The sequence below is a fragment of the Myxine glutinosa genome, chromosome 1, assembly GCF_964187855.1.
Source record: "Myxine glutinosa chromosome 1, kmMyxGlut1.1, whole genome shotgun sequence".
NCBI classification, from domain to species: Eukaryota; Metazoa; Chordata; class Myxini; order Myxiniformes; family Myxinidae; genus Myxine; species Myxine glutinosa.
The window spans coordinates 260,885,167-260,908,814 of NC_136261.1; positions in this window are offsets into that span (position 1 = coordinate 260,885,167).

Here is a 23,648-nt window from a genome sequence, read left to right on the forward strand (position 1 = left end):
TCGTCCATTTTGTCCGGCTTTATCGTGCGAGCATAGCTCCCACAATTGGTGACCCCTTTTCAAGAACATGGTGATGGAGTCATCTGTAGCTTTGAAGCTCCCGGGCTTTTGGGAATCGCATGCAGCCATCTGGTTCGCCCAAGCGGGTTCTCAATTCGCCCTACGGAACATTACGGAGGACAAGACGCGCTACCACCATGTGGTCTCCGTGCTCATCGCTTCCACCGCTGCCTGGGTCCTGAGCTTCCTACAGAACCCACCGAATGCCGACAAATACGGCGCGCTCAAAGACCTACTTCTCGGTGCGTTTGGACTCACGGAGACCGAACGCGCGCGACAACTACTCGACCTCCCGGAGCTGGGCGGGGCCTGTCCATCCGAACGCATGGACCACATGCTTGCTCTTCTCGGTGACCACAGCCCGGACTTCCTCTTCCGCGAGCTGTTCCTCCGGCAGCTACCCGGGCAGGTACGATTAGCTTTGGCTAACTCGCCCATCACGGACCCTCGCGCCCTGGCCAAGGAGGCCGATAAATTTTTCTCGGCCAGGCGACATGACGGAGCGGCCGCCTGAAACCCTGGGCCGAACGAGGCAACGCGCGCGCCATCACCGGCGCCACCACCGGCCGAGTCAGCGCCACTGGCGGCACCGGGCACCGCGACGCCCCGTCGACTGAACCCGACGCGACTGCCGGAGCCTCCACCAGAGTGGACCATGTGCTATTACCACGCCAGGTTCGGGCAGAAGGCCAGAACGTGCCACCCACCGTGCACTTTCGGCAGGTCGGGAAACGACCAGGCCGGCGCTCGCTGCCTGCCATGAGTGTCGGCCATTCAGGCAGCCTTCTGTTCATCACGGACACAGCATCCGGGCGGCGTTTTTTGTGTGACGTCGGCGCTCAGCTGAGCGTGATACCTGCCTCGGTCAGTGCAGGACAAACAGGCCGCACTGTGCGGCCCCACCTTGGTCGCCGCAAACGGCTCCTCCATCCGCACCTTCGGTTCACGCAGCATCGCATTCTGCTTCGGGGGAAGCGCTTCAGGTGGGACTTCATCACGGCGAATGTGCCCATGGCCTTGCTGGGTCCAGATTTTCTTTGCGCGCATGGGCTTTTGGTCGACGTCAAACGGCGTCGGCTCATCAACGAGGAGACCTTCAGCTCGCTCGCTTGCTCATTGAGCGGCTCCGCTCCAACCAAGCTAGCCTGCGCGCTCCCGGCCTTGGACGATTTCACCCGCCTACTCGCCGAGTTTCCCGCCCTCACGCAGCCGACGTTTTCGGCCGTCGCCGTCAAGCATGGCGTCGAACACCACATCCTGACCACAATTCCACCGGTCTACGCCAGGGCTCGCCCCTCGACCCGGCCAAACTCGCCGTGGCGAAGGCGGAATTTGACGTGCTGGAGCGATTGGGCATTGTGCGGCGCTCGAATAGCGCGTGGGCCTCGCCCCTGCACATCGTGCCCAAACCGGGTGGCGGATGGCGACCATGCGGCGATTACCGCCGCCTCAATGACGCCACCACCGCCGATCGGTATCCGATCCACACATACAGGACTTTTCCGCCCGTTTTGCGGGGCGGCTGATCTTTTCCAAGTTCGACCTCATTCGGGGCTACCACCAGGTACCCGTCCGGCCTGCCGACGTGCCGAAGACGGCGGTAATTACACCTTTTGGCCTCTTCGAGTTCCTTCGCATGCCATTCGGCCTTAAGAACGCGGCCCAGGCCTTCCAGCGGCTGATGCACAGCATGCTGCGCGACCTCACCTTCCTTTTCGTCTACTTGGATGACTTTCTCGTCGCCAGCACTTCCGGGGCGGAGCACCTCATCCACCTGCGCACGCTTTTTGAGCGCCTCGGCCAGCACGGCCTCATCATCAACCCGGCGAAATGCCAGTTTGGTGTAACGGCCGTCGACTTCCTGGGGCACCGCATCACGAAGCGTGGGGCCGTCCCGCTGCCTACCAAGGTGGAGGCAGTCACAAGTTTCCTGCACCCCCGCTCCATCAAGGCCCTACAGGAATTTTTGGGGATGGTAAATTTCTACCACCGGGTCGTGCCTCGCGCCGCCCAACTCATGCGCCCCCTGTACCAAGCCCTCTGGGGCAAGCCGGTCAAGCACGACATCGCCTGGACCCAAGCGATGGACGAGGCATTCACGGGCGCTGAGCTGGCCCTCGCCGACGCGACCATGCTGGTGCACCCGGCGCTCGACGCACCCATCGCCCTCACCACGGACGCTTCCGACTACGCGGTGGGTGCCGTGCATGAACAGTGGGTGAACGGGGCTTGGCAACCGCTGGCCTTCTTGAGCTGGCAGCTTCGCCCTAACGAGCGCAAGTATAGCGCTTTCGACCGCGAGCTCCTCGGCCTTTACCTGGCCGTTCGCCACTTACGCCATCTTTTAGAGGGGACCACAAACCCCTGGTCTTTGCCATGGCCAAGGTTACGGAGCCATGGTCGGCCCGCCAGCAGCGCCACCTCTCCGCCGTGTCCGAATTTACGACGGATGTCCGGCACGTCGCGGGCAAGGACAACGCTGTGGCCGATTGCCTCTCCCGGTCCGGCGCGAACGCCGTTCATCTGGGTGTGGACTTCGCCCGCATGGCGGCTGACCAGACCGCCGACCCCACGGTGCAAGCCCTCCGGACAGCCGACACAGGCCTGCGGTTGGCCGACGTCCCCTTTGAGGACACAGGCACAGTTCTCCTGTGCGACATTTCCCTGGGCCAACCTCGCCCCATCGTGCCCACCGGATGGCAGCGGCACATTTTTGACGCCCTCCACGGCCTTTCCCACCTGGGCCGGAAAGCGTCGCAGAAGCTCGTGGCAGCAAAGTTCGTCTGGCACGGGCTCCGTAAGGACGTCCGCGACTGGGCCAATGCCTGTGTCGCCTACCAGCGCGCGAAGGTCCACCGGCACACCCAGGCCGCGTTGGCACCATTCGATGTGCCCGCGCAGCATTTCGACCACGTCAATGTGGACCTGGTGGGACCCCTTCCCTCCTCGCGGGGTTTCACCCGCCTCCTCACGATGGTGGACAGGACCACCAGGTGGCCGGAGGCCGTCCCGCTGGCATCAACAACATCCGCCGACGTGGCGCAGGCCTTCATTGGCACCTGGATTGCCCGTTTCGGCGCGCCCTCGGACATCTCCTCCGACAGAGGCCCGCAATTCGCCTCCGAGCTATGGGTGTGGTCGCCCAGGACTTGGGGGTCAAGGTACACCGCACCATGGCCTACCACCCCCAAGCCAACGGCTTGTGCGAGCGGTTCTACCGCTCGATGAAGGCCGCTCTCAGGGCCAGCCTCCAGGACGATGGTTGGGCCGACAGACTCCCGTGGGTCCTATTGGGCCTCCGAACGGCCCCTAAAGAGGACCTCCAGGCTTCCACCGCCGAGCTGGTATACGGCCAGCCACTGCGCGTGCCGGGCGAGTTCATCCCTGACGCCACCGGTCCCTGGTCCACGGCTCGCCAACGCTCGGTCCTCCAGGAGGCCGCCAGGAGGTTTGCCCCCGTGCCCACGTCCCACCACGGCTGCCCCCAACCCCATGTCCCCCCAGCACTTCGCACTGCGGAGTACGTTTTTATCCGGCACGACGCACACTGGGGACCACTCCGGCCACCGTACGATGGACCTTTCCGGGTCCTGAAGAGGGACGACAAGTCGTTCATCATCGAGATCGGCGGCAAGCCGGACCGCATCTCCGTGGACCGCCTCAAGCCAGCCCATTTGGACCTCGACCAACCTCCACGGTTGGCCCTTCCTCCATGACGGGGCCGTCCCCCATCAACCAAGCCCCCCGCCCGACTATCCACCGCCACGCCACCTACCACCCCCACACAAATCGCCAGGGGTCGTTTCGGCCGGGTCATCAAGACCCCCCTCAAACTGATTCTCCCGGTGCATGTTAATTCTGGGGGGGGGGGGGGGCGCATTTAGCGGTTACCAGAAGCATGACATAATCACCTTGCACCGGCCGATGACTCAACCGGCGAGCGGTCACTTGTCCGGACTCGCCCGGGCGTGTCCAGACTTGCCTTTCCCGGGCGAACACTTGGCTTACCTATTTGCATACCACCCCCCCCCCCCCCCGCCTGAGAGGCGTGGCTTTTGTGTGTTGAACTTTACTTATAAATTGCCGCCCGTTCGATGGGCTGATTCAGTGCTTTTGAGTTCTTTCGTGTTGAGCTAAAATAAATAGCTCAGTGAAATTTCGTTCCTGGTGTCGTCCATTTTGTCCGGCTTTATCGTGCGAGCATAGCTCCCACATATATTATATATATATATATATATATATATATATATATATATATATATATATATATATATATATAATATAATATAATATAATATAATATAATATATATATATATATATATATATATAATATATATATATATATATATATATATATATATATATATATATATATATATATATATATATATACACAGACTTGGCATTTAATATGGAATATATATTTTTTCTTGACTTGGGTTTACTTTCTTAACTCAGCATATCAATCTGGTGATTTCTTTTACACTTTGGTGATTTATTTGTTAAAAGAACCATGTCACTGATTGTCTGTCGCAGCAAGAAGTCAACAACAGGATTATATCACAGGTGGCGTGGCAAAATGTATGGACAGGTGCATTTGATGATTGGCTTCACAGTCGGGTATACAAAGGTTGTTGCGTTCTGTAATAGTGGAAAACAACTGCTGCTCCTCTCCAAAAGTTATTGCCGCTTCCTCTGGAGATGGTCCGTCAACTCGACAATGCTGTTTGTCATGGAGTGGTGGTTTTACGAAATTACGGCATGAAACAGCGTGCTATTCCTCGGCAGTATGACATCACTCAAGGTCAGGTGTCAAAGATCCTGAAACGAAATGCTCGAGGGGTGTCCCTACTCCAATACCGAGGCCAGGACGTCCCCGCGGAACCACAAGGAGGGATGATCGCCAGCTGCACCGGTTAGTCCGCAATGGCCGTACCAAGTCAGCTAATCGGCTTAGGGCTGAGTGGCAGCAACTGACAAATGTGCCTGTATCCAGAAGGCTAGTCAACCAACGACTGGTTCAAGCAGGCTATCGTGCCAGGCATCCTCTGAGAAAGCCACGCCTGACCAGACAACACCGCCAGTGCCGATTGCAGTGGGCCAGAGAGCACCGTCAATGGCAGCCAGGACACTGGAATCACGTGATCTTCAGTGACGAGTCTAGATTTCTGGTCTATCATCAAGATGGTCGCGTACGAGTGCTCAGACAAGTGCATGAAGCCTACAACAAAGATTGTATAGTGCCAAGAGTCCAAGCTGGAGGTGGTGGGGTGACCGTTTGGGCTGTTTTTCATGCAAGGGGGAAAAACTGACCTGGTTGTTCTGAATGGAAACCTGAACCAGTTCAAGTACAGGGCCATTCTGGAAGAAACATTGCTTCCATTTGCTCGTGCAGCCTTTTGAGGAAACTTTCTCTTCCAATATGACAATGCACGGCCTCATCATGCTCGCCTGATCCAACACTTTCTTGCTGACCGTGGTGTAGAGCATATGGAGTGGCCGGCCATGTCCCCGGATATGAATCCGATAGAGAACTTGTGGACAGAATTAACGTGTCAAATCGACCACTTGGACCAGCAGCCGACCTCTGTGCGTGAATTGCAGCAGGCTATTGTCACTGCATGGCAAGCGATTCCTGTCCAAACCTTGGCAAATCTTGTGAACAGCATGCCTCAACGTGTACCTGCTCTCCTGAATGCTCGTGGGGGCTACACGAAGTACTGAACTGTAATTTTACTGTCCGTAATCCCAGTCATAATTTAACTTTTGTTTTTGTTTAAAAAACGTTTTTGGCTAATGTGCAAAATAAAGAGAGACTTCTGGAAAACGTACAGAAGTTTAACACAGTACTGTCCATGAATTGAGTTCGATATCAGTTTACATCACTTTCAAGGATCAATTTATTTGTTTCGAAATGTCAAATGTGGTTTTTGTTTCTTTTAAAGGTCACATTAACAAAATCTAGAATAATTTCAACATAATTCCAATGAACTTTTGGTTCTAAGACATCTTGAAAAGTAAGTTCACCCCCACAAAAAAAATATTCCATATTAAATGCCAGGGAATTAAATGAGCCTCAATATTGCCTTAAAAATCATTATTTCTTCCAGAATTTTTCTTTTCAAACTATCTTGTAGAATGTAGTCTTCTGACTACCTTAATGTTTGAAGGCAGCAGCTGTTGATCCAAACGATTGTCGTTCGTTGCCAGAATGCATTCATTCCATTCGGCTTTGCTCACCCACCACCAGAAGCACAACTTCGACACTTTTGATTCATCTCTCTCTTCAATCCCACTCCTCCCTACAGGTCTTTGAAACAGCTGTTCACCACCATCTCTTATCCAAAGCCCCATCCTCACCCCCTTCCCCATCCAAAACCTCGATCTTTTCAACCCCCGTTAAATTCACCCCAGATCCACTTTTTTGAAATACCAATTTCTTTTCTTGAAGTCCTTGCAGTGTCCATGTGTTTTATACCTCTCCCACCCCCACCCCCCTCCCATGCCTCCTCCCTCAAAGCCCTCTCCCTCCCACAGATCTCCCGATGTCTCTGTTCTCTACTGTTGTACTTGTGTGCTTCCTTGTTATTCCTTGTTATGCTTCCTTGTTATCTCTCTCCCCATCTTGTCTGCCGCTCCCTTTATTACATGTTTTTTATGTGTCCGTTTGTTTTTTTGTCATTAATGTTAGCTCTTACATGAGCCTCGATATTGTATACAAAAAAAAAAAAAATCGCATTCGGGAGACGACATGTATTGGAACTGTCGGTGTGCATAACAAAAATGTTCTATAAAATCGTTCCACCCTTTAGACATCATCACAAAACCACAGGATAAAAGGAACAATAAGGACACCCTCACTGGCATTCACTTGCAGTCAAGAATTCTGTGTAACAGAGTAACTTGAGACAGATGACTTGAGATCGCGAGATTGTGAATTGGACATTGTTTTGATTGTCATTTCACACTTTGCATCATTTTAAAGAAGCAATGAAGAAATAATATGTATTGATTTAAGAATGTTATTTTGCTTTGAAGAACGGGAAGAAAGGGAGAGTTGATAGGTGGGCAGCGTAGTGCTTGAGATTTGGGAGAGGAGAGTGGAGGCTGTGGGAGAGGTTGGGGGGTGGGGTGAGGGGGGTATTTGAATGGGGAAAGGGTTTAAAGACTTGGAATGAGGAGGGGTTTGAAGATGTGGAATAAGGAGGGGTTTGAAGATGTGGAATGAGGAGGGATTTGAAGATGTGAAATGAGGAGGGATTTGAAGATGTGGAATGAGGAGGGATTTGAAGATGTGGAATGAGGAGGGATTTGAAGATGTGAAATGAGGAGGGATTTGAAGATGTGAAATGAGGCGGGGTTTGAAGATGTGAAATGAGGAGGGATTTGAAGATGTGAAATGAGGAGGGATTTGAAGATGTGAAATGAGGAGGGGTTTGAAGATGTGGAATGAGGAGGGATTTGAAGATGTGAAATGAGGAGGGATTTGAAGATGTGAAATGAGGAGGTGTTTGAAGATGTGAAATGAGGCAGGGTTTGAAGATGTGGAATGAGGAGGGATTTGAAGATGTGAAATGAGGAGGGGTTTGAAGATGTGGAATGAGGAGGGATTTGAAGATGTGAAATGAGGAGGGATTTGAAGATGTGGAATGAGGAGGGATTTGAAGATGTGGAATGAGGAGGGATTTGAAGATGTGGAATGAGGAGGGGTTTGAAGATGTGAAATGAGGAGGGGTTTGAAGATGTGGAATGAGGAGGGGTTTGAAGATGTGAAATGAGGCGGGGTTTGAAGATGTGAAATGAGGAGGGGTTTGAAGATGTGGAATGAGGAGGGATTTGAAGATGTGGAATGAGGAGGGGTTTGAAGATGTGGAATGAGGAGGGATTTGAAGATGTGGAATGAGGAGGGGTTTGAAGATGTGGAATGAGGAGGGATTTGAAGATGTGAAATGAGGAGGGATTTGAAGATGTGGAATGAGGAGGGATTTGAAGATGTGGAATGAGGAGGGGTTTGAAGATGTGGAATGAGGAGGGATTTGAAGATGTGGAATGAGGAGGGATTTGAAGATGTGGAATGAGGAGGGGTTTGAAGATGTGAAATGAGGAGGGGTTTGAAGATGTGGAATGAGGAGGGGTTTGAAGATGTGAAATGAGGAGGGGTTTGAAGATGTGAAATGAGGAGGGATTTGAAGATGTGGAATGAGGAGGGGTTTGAAGATGTGGAATGAGGAGGGATTTGAAGATGTGGAATGAGGAGGGGTTTGAAGATGTGGAATGAGGAGGGATTTGAAGATGTGAAATGAGGAGGGATTTGAAGATGTGAAAAGAGGAGGGGTTTGAAGATGTGGAATGAGGAGGGGGTTTGAAGATGTGAAATGAGGAGGGGGTTTGAAGATGTGAAATGAGGAGGGATTTGAAGATGTGAAAAGAGGAGGGGTTTGAAGATGTGGAATGAGGAGGGGGTTTGAAGATGTGGAATGAGGAGGGGGTTTGAAGATGTGGAATGAGGAGGGGTTTGAAGATGTGGAATGAGGAGGGATTTGAAGATGTGAAATGAGGAGGGATTTGAAGATGTGAAAAGAGGAGGGGTTTGAAGATGTGGAATGAGGAGGGGGTTTGAAGATGTGAAATGAGGAGGGATTTGAAGATGTAAAAAGAGGAGGGGTTTGAAGATGTGGAATGAGGAGGGGGTTTGAAGATGTGAATTGAGGAGGGGTTTGAAGATGTGAAAAGAGGAGGGGTTTGAAGATGTGAAATGAGGAGGCGTTTGAAGATGTGAAATGAGGAGGGGTTTGAAGATGTGGAATGAGGAGGGGTTTGAAGATGTGAAATGAGGAGGGGTTTGAAGATGTGAAATGAGGCGGGGTTTGAAGATGTGAAATGAGGAGGGGTTTGAAGATGTGAAATGAGGAGGGATTTGAAGATGTGAAATGAGGCGGGGTTTGAAGATGTGAAATGAGGAGGGGTTTGAATATGTGAAATGAGGAGGGGTTTGAAGATGTGAAATGAGGCGGGGTTTGAAGATGTGAAAAGAGGAGGGGTTTGAAGATGTGAAATGAGGAGGGGTTTGAAGATGTGAAATGAGGAGGGGTTTGAAGATGTGAAATGAGGCGGGGTTTGAAGATGTGAAAAGAGGAGGGGTTTAAGGATGTGAAATGAGGAAGGGTTTGAAGATGTGAAATGAGGAGGGGTTTGAAGATGTGAAATGAGGAGGGGTTTGAAGATGTAAAATGAGGCGGGGTTTGAAGATGTGAAAAGAGGATGGGTTTGAAGATGTGAAATGAGGAAGGGTTTGAAGATGTGAAATGAGGAAGGGTTTGAAGACTTGCAATGAGGAGGAGTTTGAAGATGTGAAAAGAGGAGGGGTTTGAAGATGTGAAAAGAGGAGGGGTTTGAAGATGTGAAAAGAGGAGGAGTTTGAAGATGTGAAATGAGGAAGGGTTTGAAGATGTGGAATGAGGAGGGATTTGAAGTTGTGAAATGAGGCGGGGTTTGAAGATGTGAACTGAGGCGGGGTTTGAAGATGTGGAATGAGGAGGGGTTTGAAGATGTGAAATGAGGAGGGTTTTGAAGATGTGGAATGAGGAGGGATTTGAAGATGTGGAATGAGGAGGGATTTGAAGATGTGGAATGAGGAGGGATTTGAAGATGTGGAATGAGGAGGGATTTGAAGATGTGGAATGAGGAGGGGTTTGAAGATGTGAAATGAGGAGGGATTTGAAGATGTGGAATGAGGAGGGATTTGAAGATGTGAAATGAGGAGGGGTTTGAAGATGTGAAATGAGGCGGAGTTTGAAGATGTGAAAAGAGGAGGGGTTTGAAGATGTGAAATGAGGCGGGGTTTGAAGATGTGAAATGAGGCGGGGTTTGAAGATGTGAAATGAGGCGGGGTTTGAAGATGTGGAATGAGGAGGGATTTGAAGATGTGGAATGAGGAGGGATTTGAAGATGTGGAATTAGGCGGGATTTGAAGATGTGGAATGAGGCGGGGTTTGAAGATGTGAAATGAGGAGGGATTTGAAGATGTGGAATGAAGAGGTATTTGAAGATGTGAAATGAGGAGGGGTTTGAAGATGTGAAATGAGGCGGGGTTTGAAGATGTGAAAAGAGGAGTGGTTTGAAGATGTGAAATGAGGCGGGGTTTGAAGATGTGAAAAGAGGAGGGGTTTGAAGATGTGGCAATGAGGAAGGGTTTGAAGATGTGAAATGAGGAGGGGTTTGAAGATGTGAAATGAGGCGGGGTTTGAAGATGTGGAATGAGGCGGGGTTTGAAGATGTGAAATGAGGAGGAGTTTGAAGATGTGAAATGAGGAGGGGTTTGAAGATGTGGAATGAGGAGGGGTTTGAAGATGTGAAATGAGGCGGGGTTTTAAGATGTGAAATGAGGAGGGGTTTGAAGATGTGAAATGAGGCGGGGTTTGAAGATGTGAAAAGAGGAGGGGTTTGAAGATGTGGCAATGAGGAAGGGTTTGAAGATGTGAATTGAGGAGGGGTTTGAAGATGTGAAATGAGGCGGGGTTTGAAGATGTGGAATGAGGCGGGGTTTGAAGATGTGAAATGAGGAGGGGTTTGAAGATGTGAAATGAGGAGGGATTTGAAGATGTGGAATGAGGCTGGGTTTGAAGATGTGAAATGAGGCGGGGTTTGAAGATGTGAAATGAGGAGGGGTTTGAAGATGTGAAATGAGGAGGGATTTGAAGATGTGGAATGAGGCGGGGTTTGAAGATGTGAAATGAGGAGGGGTTTGAAGATGTGAAATGAGGAGGGATTTGAAGATGTGGAATGAGGCTGGGTTTGAAGATGTGAAATGAGGAGGGGTTTGAAGATGTGAAATGAGGAGGGATTTGAAGATGTGGAATGAGGCGGGGTTTGAAGATGTGAAATGAGGAGGGATTTGAAGATGTGGAATGAGGAAGGGTTTGAAGATGTGAAATGAGGAGGGGTTTGAAGATGTGGAATGAGGAGGGGTTTGAAGATGTGAAATGAGGCGGGGTTTTAAGATGTGAAATGAGGAGGGGTTTGAAGATGTGAAATGAGGCGGGGTTTGAAGATGTGAAAAGAGGAGGGGTTTGAAGATGTGGCAATGAGGAAGGGTTTGAAGATGTGGAATGAGGAGGGGTTTGAAGATGTGGAATGAGGAAGGGTTTGAAGATGTGGAATGAGGAGGGGTTTGAAGATGTGGAATGAGGAAGGGTTTGAAGATGTGGAATGAGGCGGGGTTTGAAGATGTGGAATGAGGAAGGGTTTGAAGATGTGGAATGAGGAGGGGGTTTGAAGATGTGGAATGAGGAGGCGTTTGAAGATGTGGAATGAGGAGGGTTTGAAGACGTGGAATGAGGAGGGTTTGAAGACGTGAAAAGAGGAGGGGTTTGAAGATGTGGAATGAGGAGGGGTTTGAAGATGTGAAATGAGGCGGGGTTTGAAGATGTGAAATGAGGAGGGGTTTGAAGATGTGAAATGAGGAGGGATTTGAAGATGTGAAATGAGGCGGGGTTTGAAGATGTGAAATGAGGCGGGGTTTGAAGATGTGAAATGAGCCGGGGTTTGAAGATGTGAAATGAGGCGGGGTTTGAAGATGTGAAATGAGGAGGGGTTTGAAGATGTGAAATGAGGCGGGGTTTGAAGATGTGAAAAGAGGAGGGGTTTGAAGATGTGAAATGAGGAGGTGTTTGAAGATGTGAAATGAGGAGGGGTTTGAAGATGTGGAATGAGGAGGGGTTTGAAGATGTGAAATGAGGAGGGATTTGAAGATGTGGAATGAGGCGGGGTTTGAAGATGTGAAATGAGGAGGGATTTGAAGATGTGGAATGAGGAAGGGTTTGAAGATGTGAAATGAGGAGGGGTTTGAAGATGTGGAATGAGGAGGGGTTTGAAGATGTGAAATGAGGCGGGGTTTTAAGATGTGAAATGAGGAGGGGTTTGAAGATGTGAAATGAGGCGGGGTTTGAAGATGTGAAAAGAGGAGGGGTTTGAAGATGTGGCAATGAGGAAGGGTTTGAAGATGTGGAATGAGGAGGGGTTTGAAGATGTGGAATGAGGAAGGGTTTGAAGATGTGGAATGAGGAGGGGTTTGAAGATGTGGAATGAGGAAGGGTTTGAAGATGTGGAATGAGGCGGGGTTTGAAGATGTGGAATGAGGAAGGGTTTGAAGATGTGGAATGAGGAGGGGGTTTGAAGATGTGGAATGAGGAGGCGTTTGAAGATGTGGAATGAGGAGGGTTTGAAGACGTGGAATGAGGAGGGTTTGAAGACGTGAAAAGAGGAGGGGTTTGAAGATGTGGAATGAGGAGGGGTTTGAAGATGTGAAATGAGGCGGGGTTTGAAGATGTGAAATGAGGAGGGGTTTGAAGATGTGAAATGAGGAGGGATTTGAAGATGTGAAATGAGGCGGGGTTTGAAGATGTGAAATGAGGCGGGGTTTGAAGATGTGAAATGAGCCGGGGTTTGAAGATGTGAAATGAGGCGGGGTTTGAAGATGTGAAATGAGGAGGGGTTTGAAGATGTGAAATGAGGCGGGGTTTGAAGATGTGAAAAGAGGAGGGGTTTGAAGATGTGAAATGAGGAGGCGTTTGAAGATGTGAAATGAGGAGGGGTTTGAAGATGTGGAATGAGGAGGGGTTTGAAGATGTGAAATGAGGAGGGGTTTGAAGATGTGAAATGAGGCGGGGTTTGAAGATGTGAAATGAGGAGGGGTTTGAAGATGTGAAATGAGGCGGGGTTTGAAGATGTGAAATGAGGCGGGGTTTGAAGATGTGAAATGAGGAGGGGTTTGAAGATGTGGAATGAGGATGGGTTTGAAGATGTGAAATGAGGCGGGGTTTGAAGATGTGAAATGAGGAGGGGTTTGAAGATGTGAAATGAGGAGGGATTTGAAGATGTGGAATGAGGCGGGGTTTGAAGATGTGAAATGAGGAGGGGTTTGAAGATGTGAAATGAGGAGGGATTTGAAGATGTGGAATGAGGCTGGGTTTGAAGATGTGAAATGAGGAGGGGTTTGAAGATGTGAAATGAGGAGGGATTTGAAGATGTGGAATGAGGCGGGGTTTGAAGATGTGAAATGAGGAGGGATTTGAAGATGTGGAATGAGGAAGGGTTTGAAGATGTGAAATGAGGAGGGGTTTGAAGATGTGGAATGAGGAGGGGTTTGAAGATGTGAAATGAGGCGGGGTTTTAAGATGTGAAATGAGGAGGGGTTTGAAGATGTGAAATGAGGCGGGGTTTGAAGATGTGAAAAGAGGAGGGGTTTGAAGATGTGGCAATGAGGAAGGGTTTGAAGATGTGGAATGAGGAGGGGTTTGAAGATGTGGAATGAGGAAGGGTTTGAAGATGTGGAATGAGGAGGGGTTTGAAGATGTGGAATGAGGAAGGGTTTGAAGATGTGGAATGAGGCGGGGTTTGAAGATGTGGAATGAGGAAGGGTTTGAAGATGTGGAATGAGGAGGGGGTTTGAAGATGTGGAATGAGGAGGCGTTTGAAGATGTGGAATGAGGAGGGTTTGAAGACGTGAAAAGAGGAGGGGTTTGAAGATGTGGAATGAGGAGGGGTTTGAAGATGTGAAATGAGGCGGGGTTTGAAGTTGTGAAATGAGGTGGGGTTTGAAGATGTGAAATGAGGCGGGGTTTGAAGATGTGAAATGAGGCGGGGTTTGAAGATGTGAAATGAGGCGGGGTTTGAAGATGTGAAATGAGCCGGGGTTTGAAGATGTGAAATGAGGCGGGGTTTGAAGATGTGAAATGAGGAGGGGTTTGAAGATGTGAAATGAGGCGGGGTTTGAAGATGTGAAAAGAGGAGGGGTTTGAAGATGTGAAATGAGGAGGCGTTTGAAGATGTGAAATGAGGAGGGGTTTGAAGATGTGGAATGAGGAGGGGTTTGAAGATGTGAAATGAGGAGGGGTTTGAAGATGTGAAATGAGGCGGGGTTTGAAGATGTGAAATGAGGAGGGGTTTGAAGATGTGAAATGAGGCGGGGTTTGAAGATGTGAAATGAGGCGGGGTTTGAAGATGTGAAATGAGGAGGGGTTTGAAGATGTGAAATGAGGAGGGGTTTGAAGATGTGAAATGAGGCGGGGTTTGAAGATGTGAAAAGAGGAGGGGTTTGAAGATGTGAAATGAGGAGGGGTTTGAAGATGTGAAATGAGGAGAGGTTTGAAGATGTGAAATGAGGAGGGTTTGAAGATGTGGAATGAGGAGGGGTTTGAAGATGTGAAATGAGGCGGGGTTTGAAGATGTGAAATGAGGCGGGGTTTTAAGATGTGAAATGAGGAGGGGTTTGAAGATGTGAAATGAGGAGGGGTTTGAAGATGTGGCAATGAGGAAGGTTTTGAAGATGTGGAATGAGGAGGGGTTTGAAGATGTGGAATGAGGAAGGGTTTGAAGATGTGAAATGAGGCAGGGTTTGAAGATGTGGAATGAGGAGGGGGTTTGAAGATGTGGAATGAGGAGGGGTTTGAAGATGTGGAATGAGGAAGGGTTTGAAGATGTGAAATGAGGAAGGGTTTGAAGATGTGGAATGAGGAGGGGGTTTGAAGATGTGGAATGAGGAGGGGTTTGAAGATGTGGAATGAGGAGGGGTTTGAAGATGTGAAATGAGGCGGGGTTTGAAGATGTGAAATGAGGCGGGGTTTTAAGATGTGAAATGAGGAGGGGTTTGAAGATGTGAAATGAGGAGGGGTTTGAAGATGTGGCAATGAGGAAGGTTTTGAAGATGTGGAATGAGGAGGGGTTTGAAGATGTGGAATGAGGAAGGGTTTGAAGATGTGAAATGAGGCAGGGTTTGAAGATGTGGAATGAGGAGGGGGTTTGAAGATGTGGAATGAGGAGGGGTTTGAAGATGTGGAATGAGGAAGGGTTTGAAGATGTGAAATGAGGAAGGGTTTGAAGATGTGGAATGAGGAGGGGGTTTGAAGATGTGGAATGAGGAGGGGTTTGAAGATGTGGAATGAGGAGGGGTTTGAAGATGTGGAATGAGGAGGGGTTTGAAGATGTGGAATGAGGAAGGATTTGAAGATGTGGAATGAGGAAGGGTTTGAAGATGTGAAATGAGGAAGGGTTTGAAGATGTGGAATGAGGAGGGGGTTTGAAGATGTGGAATGAGGAGGGGTTTGAAGATGTGGAATGAGGAAGGGTTTGAAGATGTGAAATGAGGAGGGTTTTGAAGATGTGAAATGAGGAAGGGTTTGAAAATGTGAAATGAGGAGGATTTGAAGATGTGAAATGAGGAGGGTGTTGAAGATGTGGAATGAGGAAGGGTTTGAAAATGTGAAATGAGGAGGGGTTTGAAGATGTGAAATGAGGAGGGGTTTGAAGATGTGAAATGAAGAGGGGTTTGAAGATGTGAAATGAGGAGGGGTTTGAAGATGTGGAATGAGGAGGGTGTTGAAGATGTGGAATGAGGAAGGGTTTGAAAATGTGAAATGAGGAGGGGTTTGAAGATGTGAAATGAGGAGGGGTTTGAAGATGTGAAATGAAGAGGGGTTTGAAGATGTGAAATGAGGAGGGGTTTGAAGATGTGGAATGAGGAGGGGTTTGAAGATGTGAAATGAGGAGGGATTTGAAGATGTGAAATGAGGAGGGGTTTGAAGATGTGGAATGAGGAGGGGTTTGAAGATGTGAAATGAGGAGGGATTTGAAGATGTGGAATGAGGCGGGGTTTGAAGATGTGAAATGAGGAGGGATTTGAAGATGTGGAATGAGGAAGGGTTTGAAGATGTGAAATGAGGAGGGGTTTGAAGATGTGGAATGAGGAGGGGTTTGAAGATGTGAAATGAGGCGGGGTTTTAAGATGTGAAATGAGGAGGGGTTTGAAGATGTGAAATGAGGCGGGGTTTGAAGATGTGAAAAGAGGAGGGGTTTGAAGATGTGGCAATGAGGAAGGGTTTGAAGATGTGGAATGAGGAGGGGTTTGAAGATGTGGAATGAGGAAGGGTTTGAAGATGTGGAATGAGGAGGGGTTTGAAGATGTGGAATGAGGAAGGGTTTGAAGATGTGGAATGAGGCGGGGTTTGAAGATGTGGAATGAGGAAGGGTTTGAAGATGTGGAATGAGGAGGGGGTTTGAAGATGTGGAATGAGGAGGCGTTTGAAGATGTGGAATGAGGAGGGTTTGAAGACGTGGAATGAGGAGGGTTTGAAGACGTGAAAAGAGGAGGGGTTTGAAGATGTGGAATGAGGAGGGGTTTGAAGATGTGAAATGAGGCGGGGTTTGAAGATGTGAAATGAGGAGGGGTTTGAAGATGTGAAATGAGGAGGGATTTGAAGATGTGAAATGAGGCGGGGTTTGAAGATGTGAAATGAGGCGGGGTTTGAAGATGTGAAATGAGCCGGGGTTTGAAGATGTGAAATGAGGCGGGGTTTGAAGATGTGAAATGAGGAGGGGTTTGAAGATGTGAAATGAGGCGGGGTTTGAAGATGTGAAAAGAGGAGGGGTTTGAAGATGTGAAATGAGGAGGCGTTTGAAGATGTGAAATGAGGAGGGGTTTGAAGATGTGGAATGAGGAGGGGTTTGAAGATGTGAAATGAGGAGGGGTTTGAAGATGTGAAATGAGGCGGGGTTTGAAGATGTGAAATGAGGAGGGGTTTGAAGATGTGAAATGAGGCGGGGTTTGAAGATGTGAAATGAGGCGGGGTTTGAAGATGTGAAATGAGGAGGGGTTTGAAGATGTGGAATGAGGATGGGTTTGAAGATGTGAAATGAGGCGGGGTTTGAAGATGTGAAATGAGGAGGGGTTTGAAGATGTGAAATGAGGAGGGATTTGAAGATGTGGAATGAGGCGGGGTTTGAAGATGTGAAATGAGGAGGGGTTTGAAGATGTGAAATGAGGAGGGATTTGAAGATGTGGAATGAGGCTGGGTTTGAAGATGTGAAATGAGGAGGGGTTTGAAGATGTGAAATGAGGAGGGATTTGAAGATGTGGAATGAGGCGGGGTTTGAAGATGTGAAATGAGGAGGGATTTGAAGATGTGGAATGAGGAAGGGTTTGAAGATGTGAAATGAGGAGGGGTTTGAAGATGTGGAATGAGGAGGGGTTTGAAGATGTGAAATGAGGCGGGGTTTTAAGATGTGAAATGAGGAGGGGTTTGAAGATGTGAAATGAGGCGGGGTTTGAAGATGTGAAAAGAGGAGGGGTTTGAAGATGTGGCAATGAGGAAGGGTTTGAAGATGTGGAATGAGGAGGGGTTTGAAGATGTGGAATGAGGAAGGGTTTGAAGATGTGGAATGAGGAGGGGTTTGAAGATGTGGAATGAGGAAGGGTTTGAAGATGTGGAATGAGGCGGGGTTTGAAGATGTGGAATGAGGAAGGGTTTGAAGATGTGGAATGAGGAGGGGGTTTGAAGATGTGGAATGAGGAGGCGTTTGAAGATGTGGAATGAGGAGGGTTTGAAGACGTGAAAAGAGGAGGGGTTTGAAGATGTGGAATGAGGAGGGGTTTGAAGATGTGAAATGAGGCGGGGTTTGAAGTTGTGAAATGAGGTGGGGTTTGAAGATGTGAAATGAGGCGGGGTTTGAAGATGTGAAATGAGGCGGGGTTTGAAGATGTGAAATGAGGCGGGGTTTGAAGATGTGAAATGAGCCGGGGTTTGAAGATGTGAAATGAGGCGGGGTTTGAAGATGTGAAATGAGGAGGGGTTTGAAGATGTGAAATGAGGCGGGGTTTGAAGATGTGAAAAGAGGAGGGGTTTGAAGATGTGAAATGAGGAGGCGTTTGAAGATGTGAAATGAGGAGGGGTTTGAAGATGTGGAATGAGGAGGGGTTTGAAGATGTGAAATGAGGAGGGGTTTGAAGATGTGAAATGAGGCGGGGTTTGAAGATGTGAAATGAGGAGGGGTTTGAAGATGTGAAATGAGGTGGGGTTTGAAGATGTGAAATGAGGCGGGGTTTGAAGATGTGAAATGAGGAGGGGTTTGAAGATGTGAAATGAGGAGGGGTTTGAAGATGTGAAATGAGGCGGGGTTTGAAGATGTGAAAAGAGGAGGGGTTTGAAGATGTGAAATGAGGAGGGGTTTGAAGATGTGAAATGAGGAGAGGTTTGAAGATGTGAAATGAGGAGGGTTTGAAGATGTGGAATGAGGAGGGGTTTGAAGATGTGAAATGAGGCGGGGTTTGAAGATGTGAAATGAGGCGGGGTTTTAAGATGTGAAATGAGGAGGGGTTTGAAGATGTGAAATGAGGAGGGGTTTGAAGATGTGGCAATGAGGAAGGTTTTGAAGATGTGGAATGAGGAGGGGTTTGAAGATGTGGAATGAGGAAGGGTTTGAAGATGTGAAATGAGGCAGGGTTTGAAGATGTGGAATGAGGAGGGGGTTTGAAGATGTGGAATGAGGAGGGGTTTGAAGATGTGGAATGAGGAAGGGTTTGAAGATGTGAAATGAGGAAGGGTTTGAAGATGTGGAATGAGGAGGGGGTTTGAAGATGTGGAATGAGGAGGGGTTTGAAGATGTGGAATGAGGAGGGGTTTGAAGATGTGAAATGAGGCGGGGTTTGAAGATGTGAAATGAGGCGGGGTTTTAAGATGTGAAATGAGGAGGGGTTTGAAGATGTGAAATGAGGAGGGGTTTGAAGATGTGGCAATGAGGAAGGTTTTGAAGATGTGGAATGAGGAGGGGTTTGAAGATGTGGAATGAGGAAGGGTTTGAAGATGTGAAATGAGGCAGGGTTTGAAGATGTGGAATGAGGAGGGGGTTTGAAGATGTGGAATGAGGAGGGGTTTGAAGATGTGGAATGAGGAAGGGTTTGAAGATGTGAAATGAGGAAGGGTTTGAAGATGTGGAATGAGGAGGGGGTTTGAAGATGTGGAATGAGGAGGGGTTTGAAGATGTGGAATGAGGAGGGGTTTGAAGATGTGGAATGAGGAGGGGTTTGAAGATGTGGAATGAGGAAGGATTTGAAGATGTGGAATGAGGAAGGGTTTGAAGATGTGAAATGAGGAAGGGTTTGAAGATGTGGAATGAGGAGGGGGTTTGAAGATGTGGAATGAGGAGGGGTTTGAAGATGTGGAATGAGGAAGGGTTTGAAGATGTGAAATGAGGAGGGTTTTGAAGATGTGAAATGAGGAAGGGTTTGAAAATGTGAAATGAGGAGGATTTGAAGATGTGAAATGAGGAGGGTGTTGAAGATGTGGAATGAGGAAGGGTTTGAAAATGTGAAATGAGGAGGGGTTTGAAGATGTGAAATGAGGAGGGGTTTGAAGATGTGAAATGAAGAGGGGTTTGAAGATGTGAAATGAGGAGGGGTTTGAAGATGTGGAATGAGGAGGGTTTTGAAGATGTGGAATGAGGAGGGTTTTGAAGATGTGGAATGAGGAGGGGTTTGAAGATGTGAAATGAGGCAGGGTTTGAAGATGTGAAAAGAGGAGGGGTTTGAAGATGTGAAATGAGGAGGGGTTTGAAGATGTGAAATGAGGAGGGGTTTGAAGATGTGAAAAGAGGAGAGGTTTTAAAGATGTGGAATGAGGAAGGGTTTGAAAATGTGGAATGAGGAAGGCTTTGAAGATGTGAAATGAGGAGGATTTGAAGATGTGGAATGAGGAAGGGTTTGAAGATGTGAAAAGAGGAGGGGTTTGAAGATGTGAAATGAGGAGGGGTTTGAAGATGTGAAAAGAGGAGGGGTTTGAAGATGTGAAAAGAGGAGGGGTTTGAAGACTTGCAATGAGGAGGGTTTTGAAGACGTGGAATGAGGAGGAGTTTGAAGATGTGAAATGAGGAGGGGTTTGAAGATGTGAAATGAGGCGGGGTTTGAAGATGTGAAAAGAGGAGGGGTTTGAAGATGTGAAATGAGGAAGGGTTTGAAGATGTGAAATGAGGAGGGGTTTGAAGATGTGGCAATGAGGAAGGTTTTGAAGATGTGGAATGAGGAGGGGTTTGAAGATGTGGAATGAGGAAGGGTTTGAAGATGTGAAATGAGGCAGGGTTTGAAGATGTGGAATGAGGAGGGGGTTTGAAGATGTGGAATGAGGAGGGGTTTGAAGATGTGGAATGAGGAAGGGTTTGAAGATGTGAAATGAGGAAGGGTTTGAAGATGTGGAATGAGGAGGGGGTTTGAAGATGTGGAATGAGGAAGGGTTTGAAGATGTGGAATGAGGAGGGGTTTGAAGATGTGGAATGAGGAGGGGTTTGAAGATGTGGAATGAGGAAGGATTTGAAGATGTGGAATGAGGAAGGGTTTGAAGATGTGAAATGAGGAAGGGTTTGAAGATGTGGAATGAGGAGGGGGTTTGAAGATGTGGAATGAGGAGGGGTTTGAAGATGTGGAATGAGGAAGGGTTTGAAGATGTGAAATGAGGAGGGTTTTGAAGATGTGAAATGAGGAAGGGTTTGAAAATGTGAAATGAGGAGGATTTGAAGATGTGAAATGAGGAGGGTGTTGAAGATGTGGAATGAGGAAGGGTTTGAAAATGTGAAATGAGGAGGGGTTTGAAGATGTGAAATGAGGAGGGGTTTGAAGATGTGAAATGAAGAGGGGTTTGAAGATGTGAAATGAGGAGGGGTTTGAAGATGTGGAATGAGGAGGGTTTTGAAGATGTGGAATGAGGAGGGTTTTGAAGATGTGGAATGAGGAGGGGTTTGAAGATGTGAAATGAGGCAGGGTTTGAAGATGTGAAAAGAGGAGGGGTTTGAAGATGTGAAATGAGGAGGGGTTTGAAGATGTGAAATGAGGAGGGGTTTGAAGATGTGAAAAGAGGAGAGGTTTTAAAGATGTGGAATGAGGAAGGGTTTGAAAATGTGGAATGAGGAAGGCTTTGAAGATGTGAAATGAGGAGGATTTGAAGATGTGGAATGAGGAAGGGTTTGAAGATGTGAAAAGAGGAGGGGTTTGAAGATGTGAAATGAGGAGGGGTTTGAAGATGTGAAAAGAGGAGGGGTTTGAAGATGTGAAAAGAGGAGGGGTTTGAAGACTTGCAATGAGGAGGGTTTTGAAGACGTGGAATGAGGAGGAGTTTGAAGATGTGAAATGAGGAGGGGTTTGAAGATGTGAAATGAGGCGGGGTTTGAAGATGTGAAAAGAGGAGGGGTTTGAAGATGTGAAATGAGGAAGGGTTTGAAGATGTGAAATGAGGAAGGGTTTGAAGACTTGCAATGAGGAGGAGTTTGAAGATGTGAAAAGAGGAGGGGTTTGAAGATGTGAAAAGAGGAGGGGTTTGAAGATGTGAAAAGAGGAGGCGTTTGAAGATGTTAAATGAGGAAGGGTTTGAAGATGTGGAATGAGGAGGGATTTGAAGATGTGAAATGAGGCGGGGTTTGAAGATGTGAAATGAGATGCTTTGAAGATGTGGAATGAGGAGGGGTTTGAAGATGTGAAATGAGGAGGGATTTGAAGATGTGGAATGAGGAGGGTTTTGAAGATGTGGAATGAGGAGGGATTTGAAGATGTGGAATGAGGAGGGATTTGAAGATGTGGAATGAGGAGGGATTTGAAGATGTGGAATGAGGAGGGATTTGAAGATGTGGAATGAGGAGGAGTTTGAAGATGTGAAATGAGGAGGGATTTGAAGATGTGGAATGAGGAGGGATTTGAAGATGTGAAATGAGGAGGGGTTTGAAGATGTGAAATGAGGCGGGGTTTGAAGATGTGAAAAGAGGAGGGGTTTGAAGATGTGAAATGAGGCGGGGTTTGAAGATGTGAAATGAGGCGGGCGTTTGAAGATGTGAAATGAGGCGGGGTTTGAAGATGTGAAATGAGGCGGGGTTTGAAGATGTGGAATGAGGAGGGATTTGAAGATGTGGAATGAGGAGGGATTTGAAGATGTGGAATGAGGAGGGATTTGAAGATGTGGAATGAGGAGGGGTTTGAAGATGTGAAATGAGGAGGGATTTGAAGATGTGGAATGAGGAGGGATTTGAAGATGTGAAATGAGGAGGGGTTTGAAGATGTGAAATGAGGAGGGGTTTGAAGATGTGAAATGAGGCGGGGTTTGAAGATGTGAAAAGAGGAGGGGTTTGAAGATGTGAAATGAGGCGGGGTTTGAAGATGTGAAATGAGGCGGGGTTTGAAGATGTGAAATGAGGCGGGGTTTGAAGATGTGGAATGAGGAGGGATTTGAAGATGTGGAATGAGGAGGGATTTGAAGATGTGGAATTAGGCGGGATTTGAAGATGTGGAATGAGGAGGGGTTTGAAGATGTGAAATGAGGAGGGATTTGAAGATGTGGAATGAGGAGGTATTTGAAGATGTGAAATGAGGAGGGGTTTGAAGATGTGAAATGAGGCGGGGTTTGAAGATGTGAAAAGAGGAGGGGTTTGAAGATGTGAAATGAGGCGGGGTTTGAAGATGTGAAAAGAGGAGGGGTTTGAAGATGTGGCAATGAGGAAGGGTTTGAAGATGTGAAATGAGGAGGGGTTTGAAGATGTGAAATGAGGCGGGGTTTGAAGATGTGGAATGAGGCGGGGTTTGAAGATGTGAAATGAGGAGGAGTTTGAAGATGTGAAATGAGGAGGGGTTTGAAGATGTGGAATGAGGAGGGGTTTGAAGATGTGAAATGAGGCGGGGTTTTAAGATGTGAAATGAGGAGGGGTTTGAAGATGTGAAATGAGGCGGGGTTTGAAGATGTGAAAAGAGGAGGGGTTTGAAGATGTGGCAATGAGGAAGGGTTTGAAGATGTGAATTGAGGAGGGGTTTGAAGATGTGAAATGAGGCGGGGTTTGAAGATGTGGAATGAGGCGGGGTTTGAAGATGTGAAATGAGGAGGGGTTTGAAGATGTGAAATGAGGAGGGATTTGAAGATGTGGAATGAGGCTGGGTTTGAAGATGTGAAATGAGGCGGGGTTTGAAGATGTGAAATGAGGAGGGGTTTGAAGATGTGAAATGAGGAGGGATTTGAAGATGTGGAATGAGGCGGGGTTTGAAGATGTGAAATGAGGAGGGATTTGAAGATGTGGAATGAGGAAGGGTTTGAAGATGTGAAATGAGGAGGGGTTTGAAGATGTGGAATGAGGAGGGGTTTGAAGATGTGAAATGAGGCGGGGTTTTAAGATGTGAAATGAGGAGGGGTTTGAAGATGTGAAATGAGGCGGGGTTTGAAGATGTGAAATGAGGAGGGGTTTGAAGATGTGAAATGAGGAGGGATTTGAAGATGTGGAATGAGGCGGGGTTTGAAGATGTGAAATGAGGAGGGATTTGAAGATGTGGAATGAGGAAGGGTTTGAAGATGTGAAATGAGGAGGGGTTTGAAGATGTGGAATGAGGAGGGGTTTGAAGATGTGAAATGAGGCGGGGTTTTAAGATGTGAAATGAGGAGGGGTTTGAAGATGTGAAATGAGGCGGGGTTTGAAGATGTGAAAAGAGGAGGGGTTTGAAGATGTGGCAATGAGGAAGGGTTTGAAGATGTGGAATGAGGAGGGGTTTGAAGATGTGGAATGAGGAAGGGTTTGAAGATGTGGAATGAGGAGGGGTTTGAAGATGTGGAATGAGGAAGGGTTTGAAGATGTGGAATGAGGCGGGGTTTGAAGATGTGGAATGAGGAAGGGTTTGAAGATGTGGAATGAGGAGGGGGTTTGAAGATGTGGAATGAGGAGGCGTTTGAAGATGTGGAATGAGGAGGGTTTGAAGACGTGAAAAGAGGAGGGGTTTGAAGATGTGGAATGAGGAGGGGT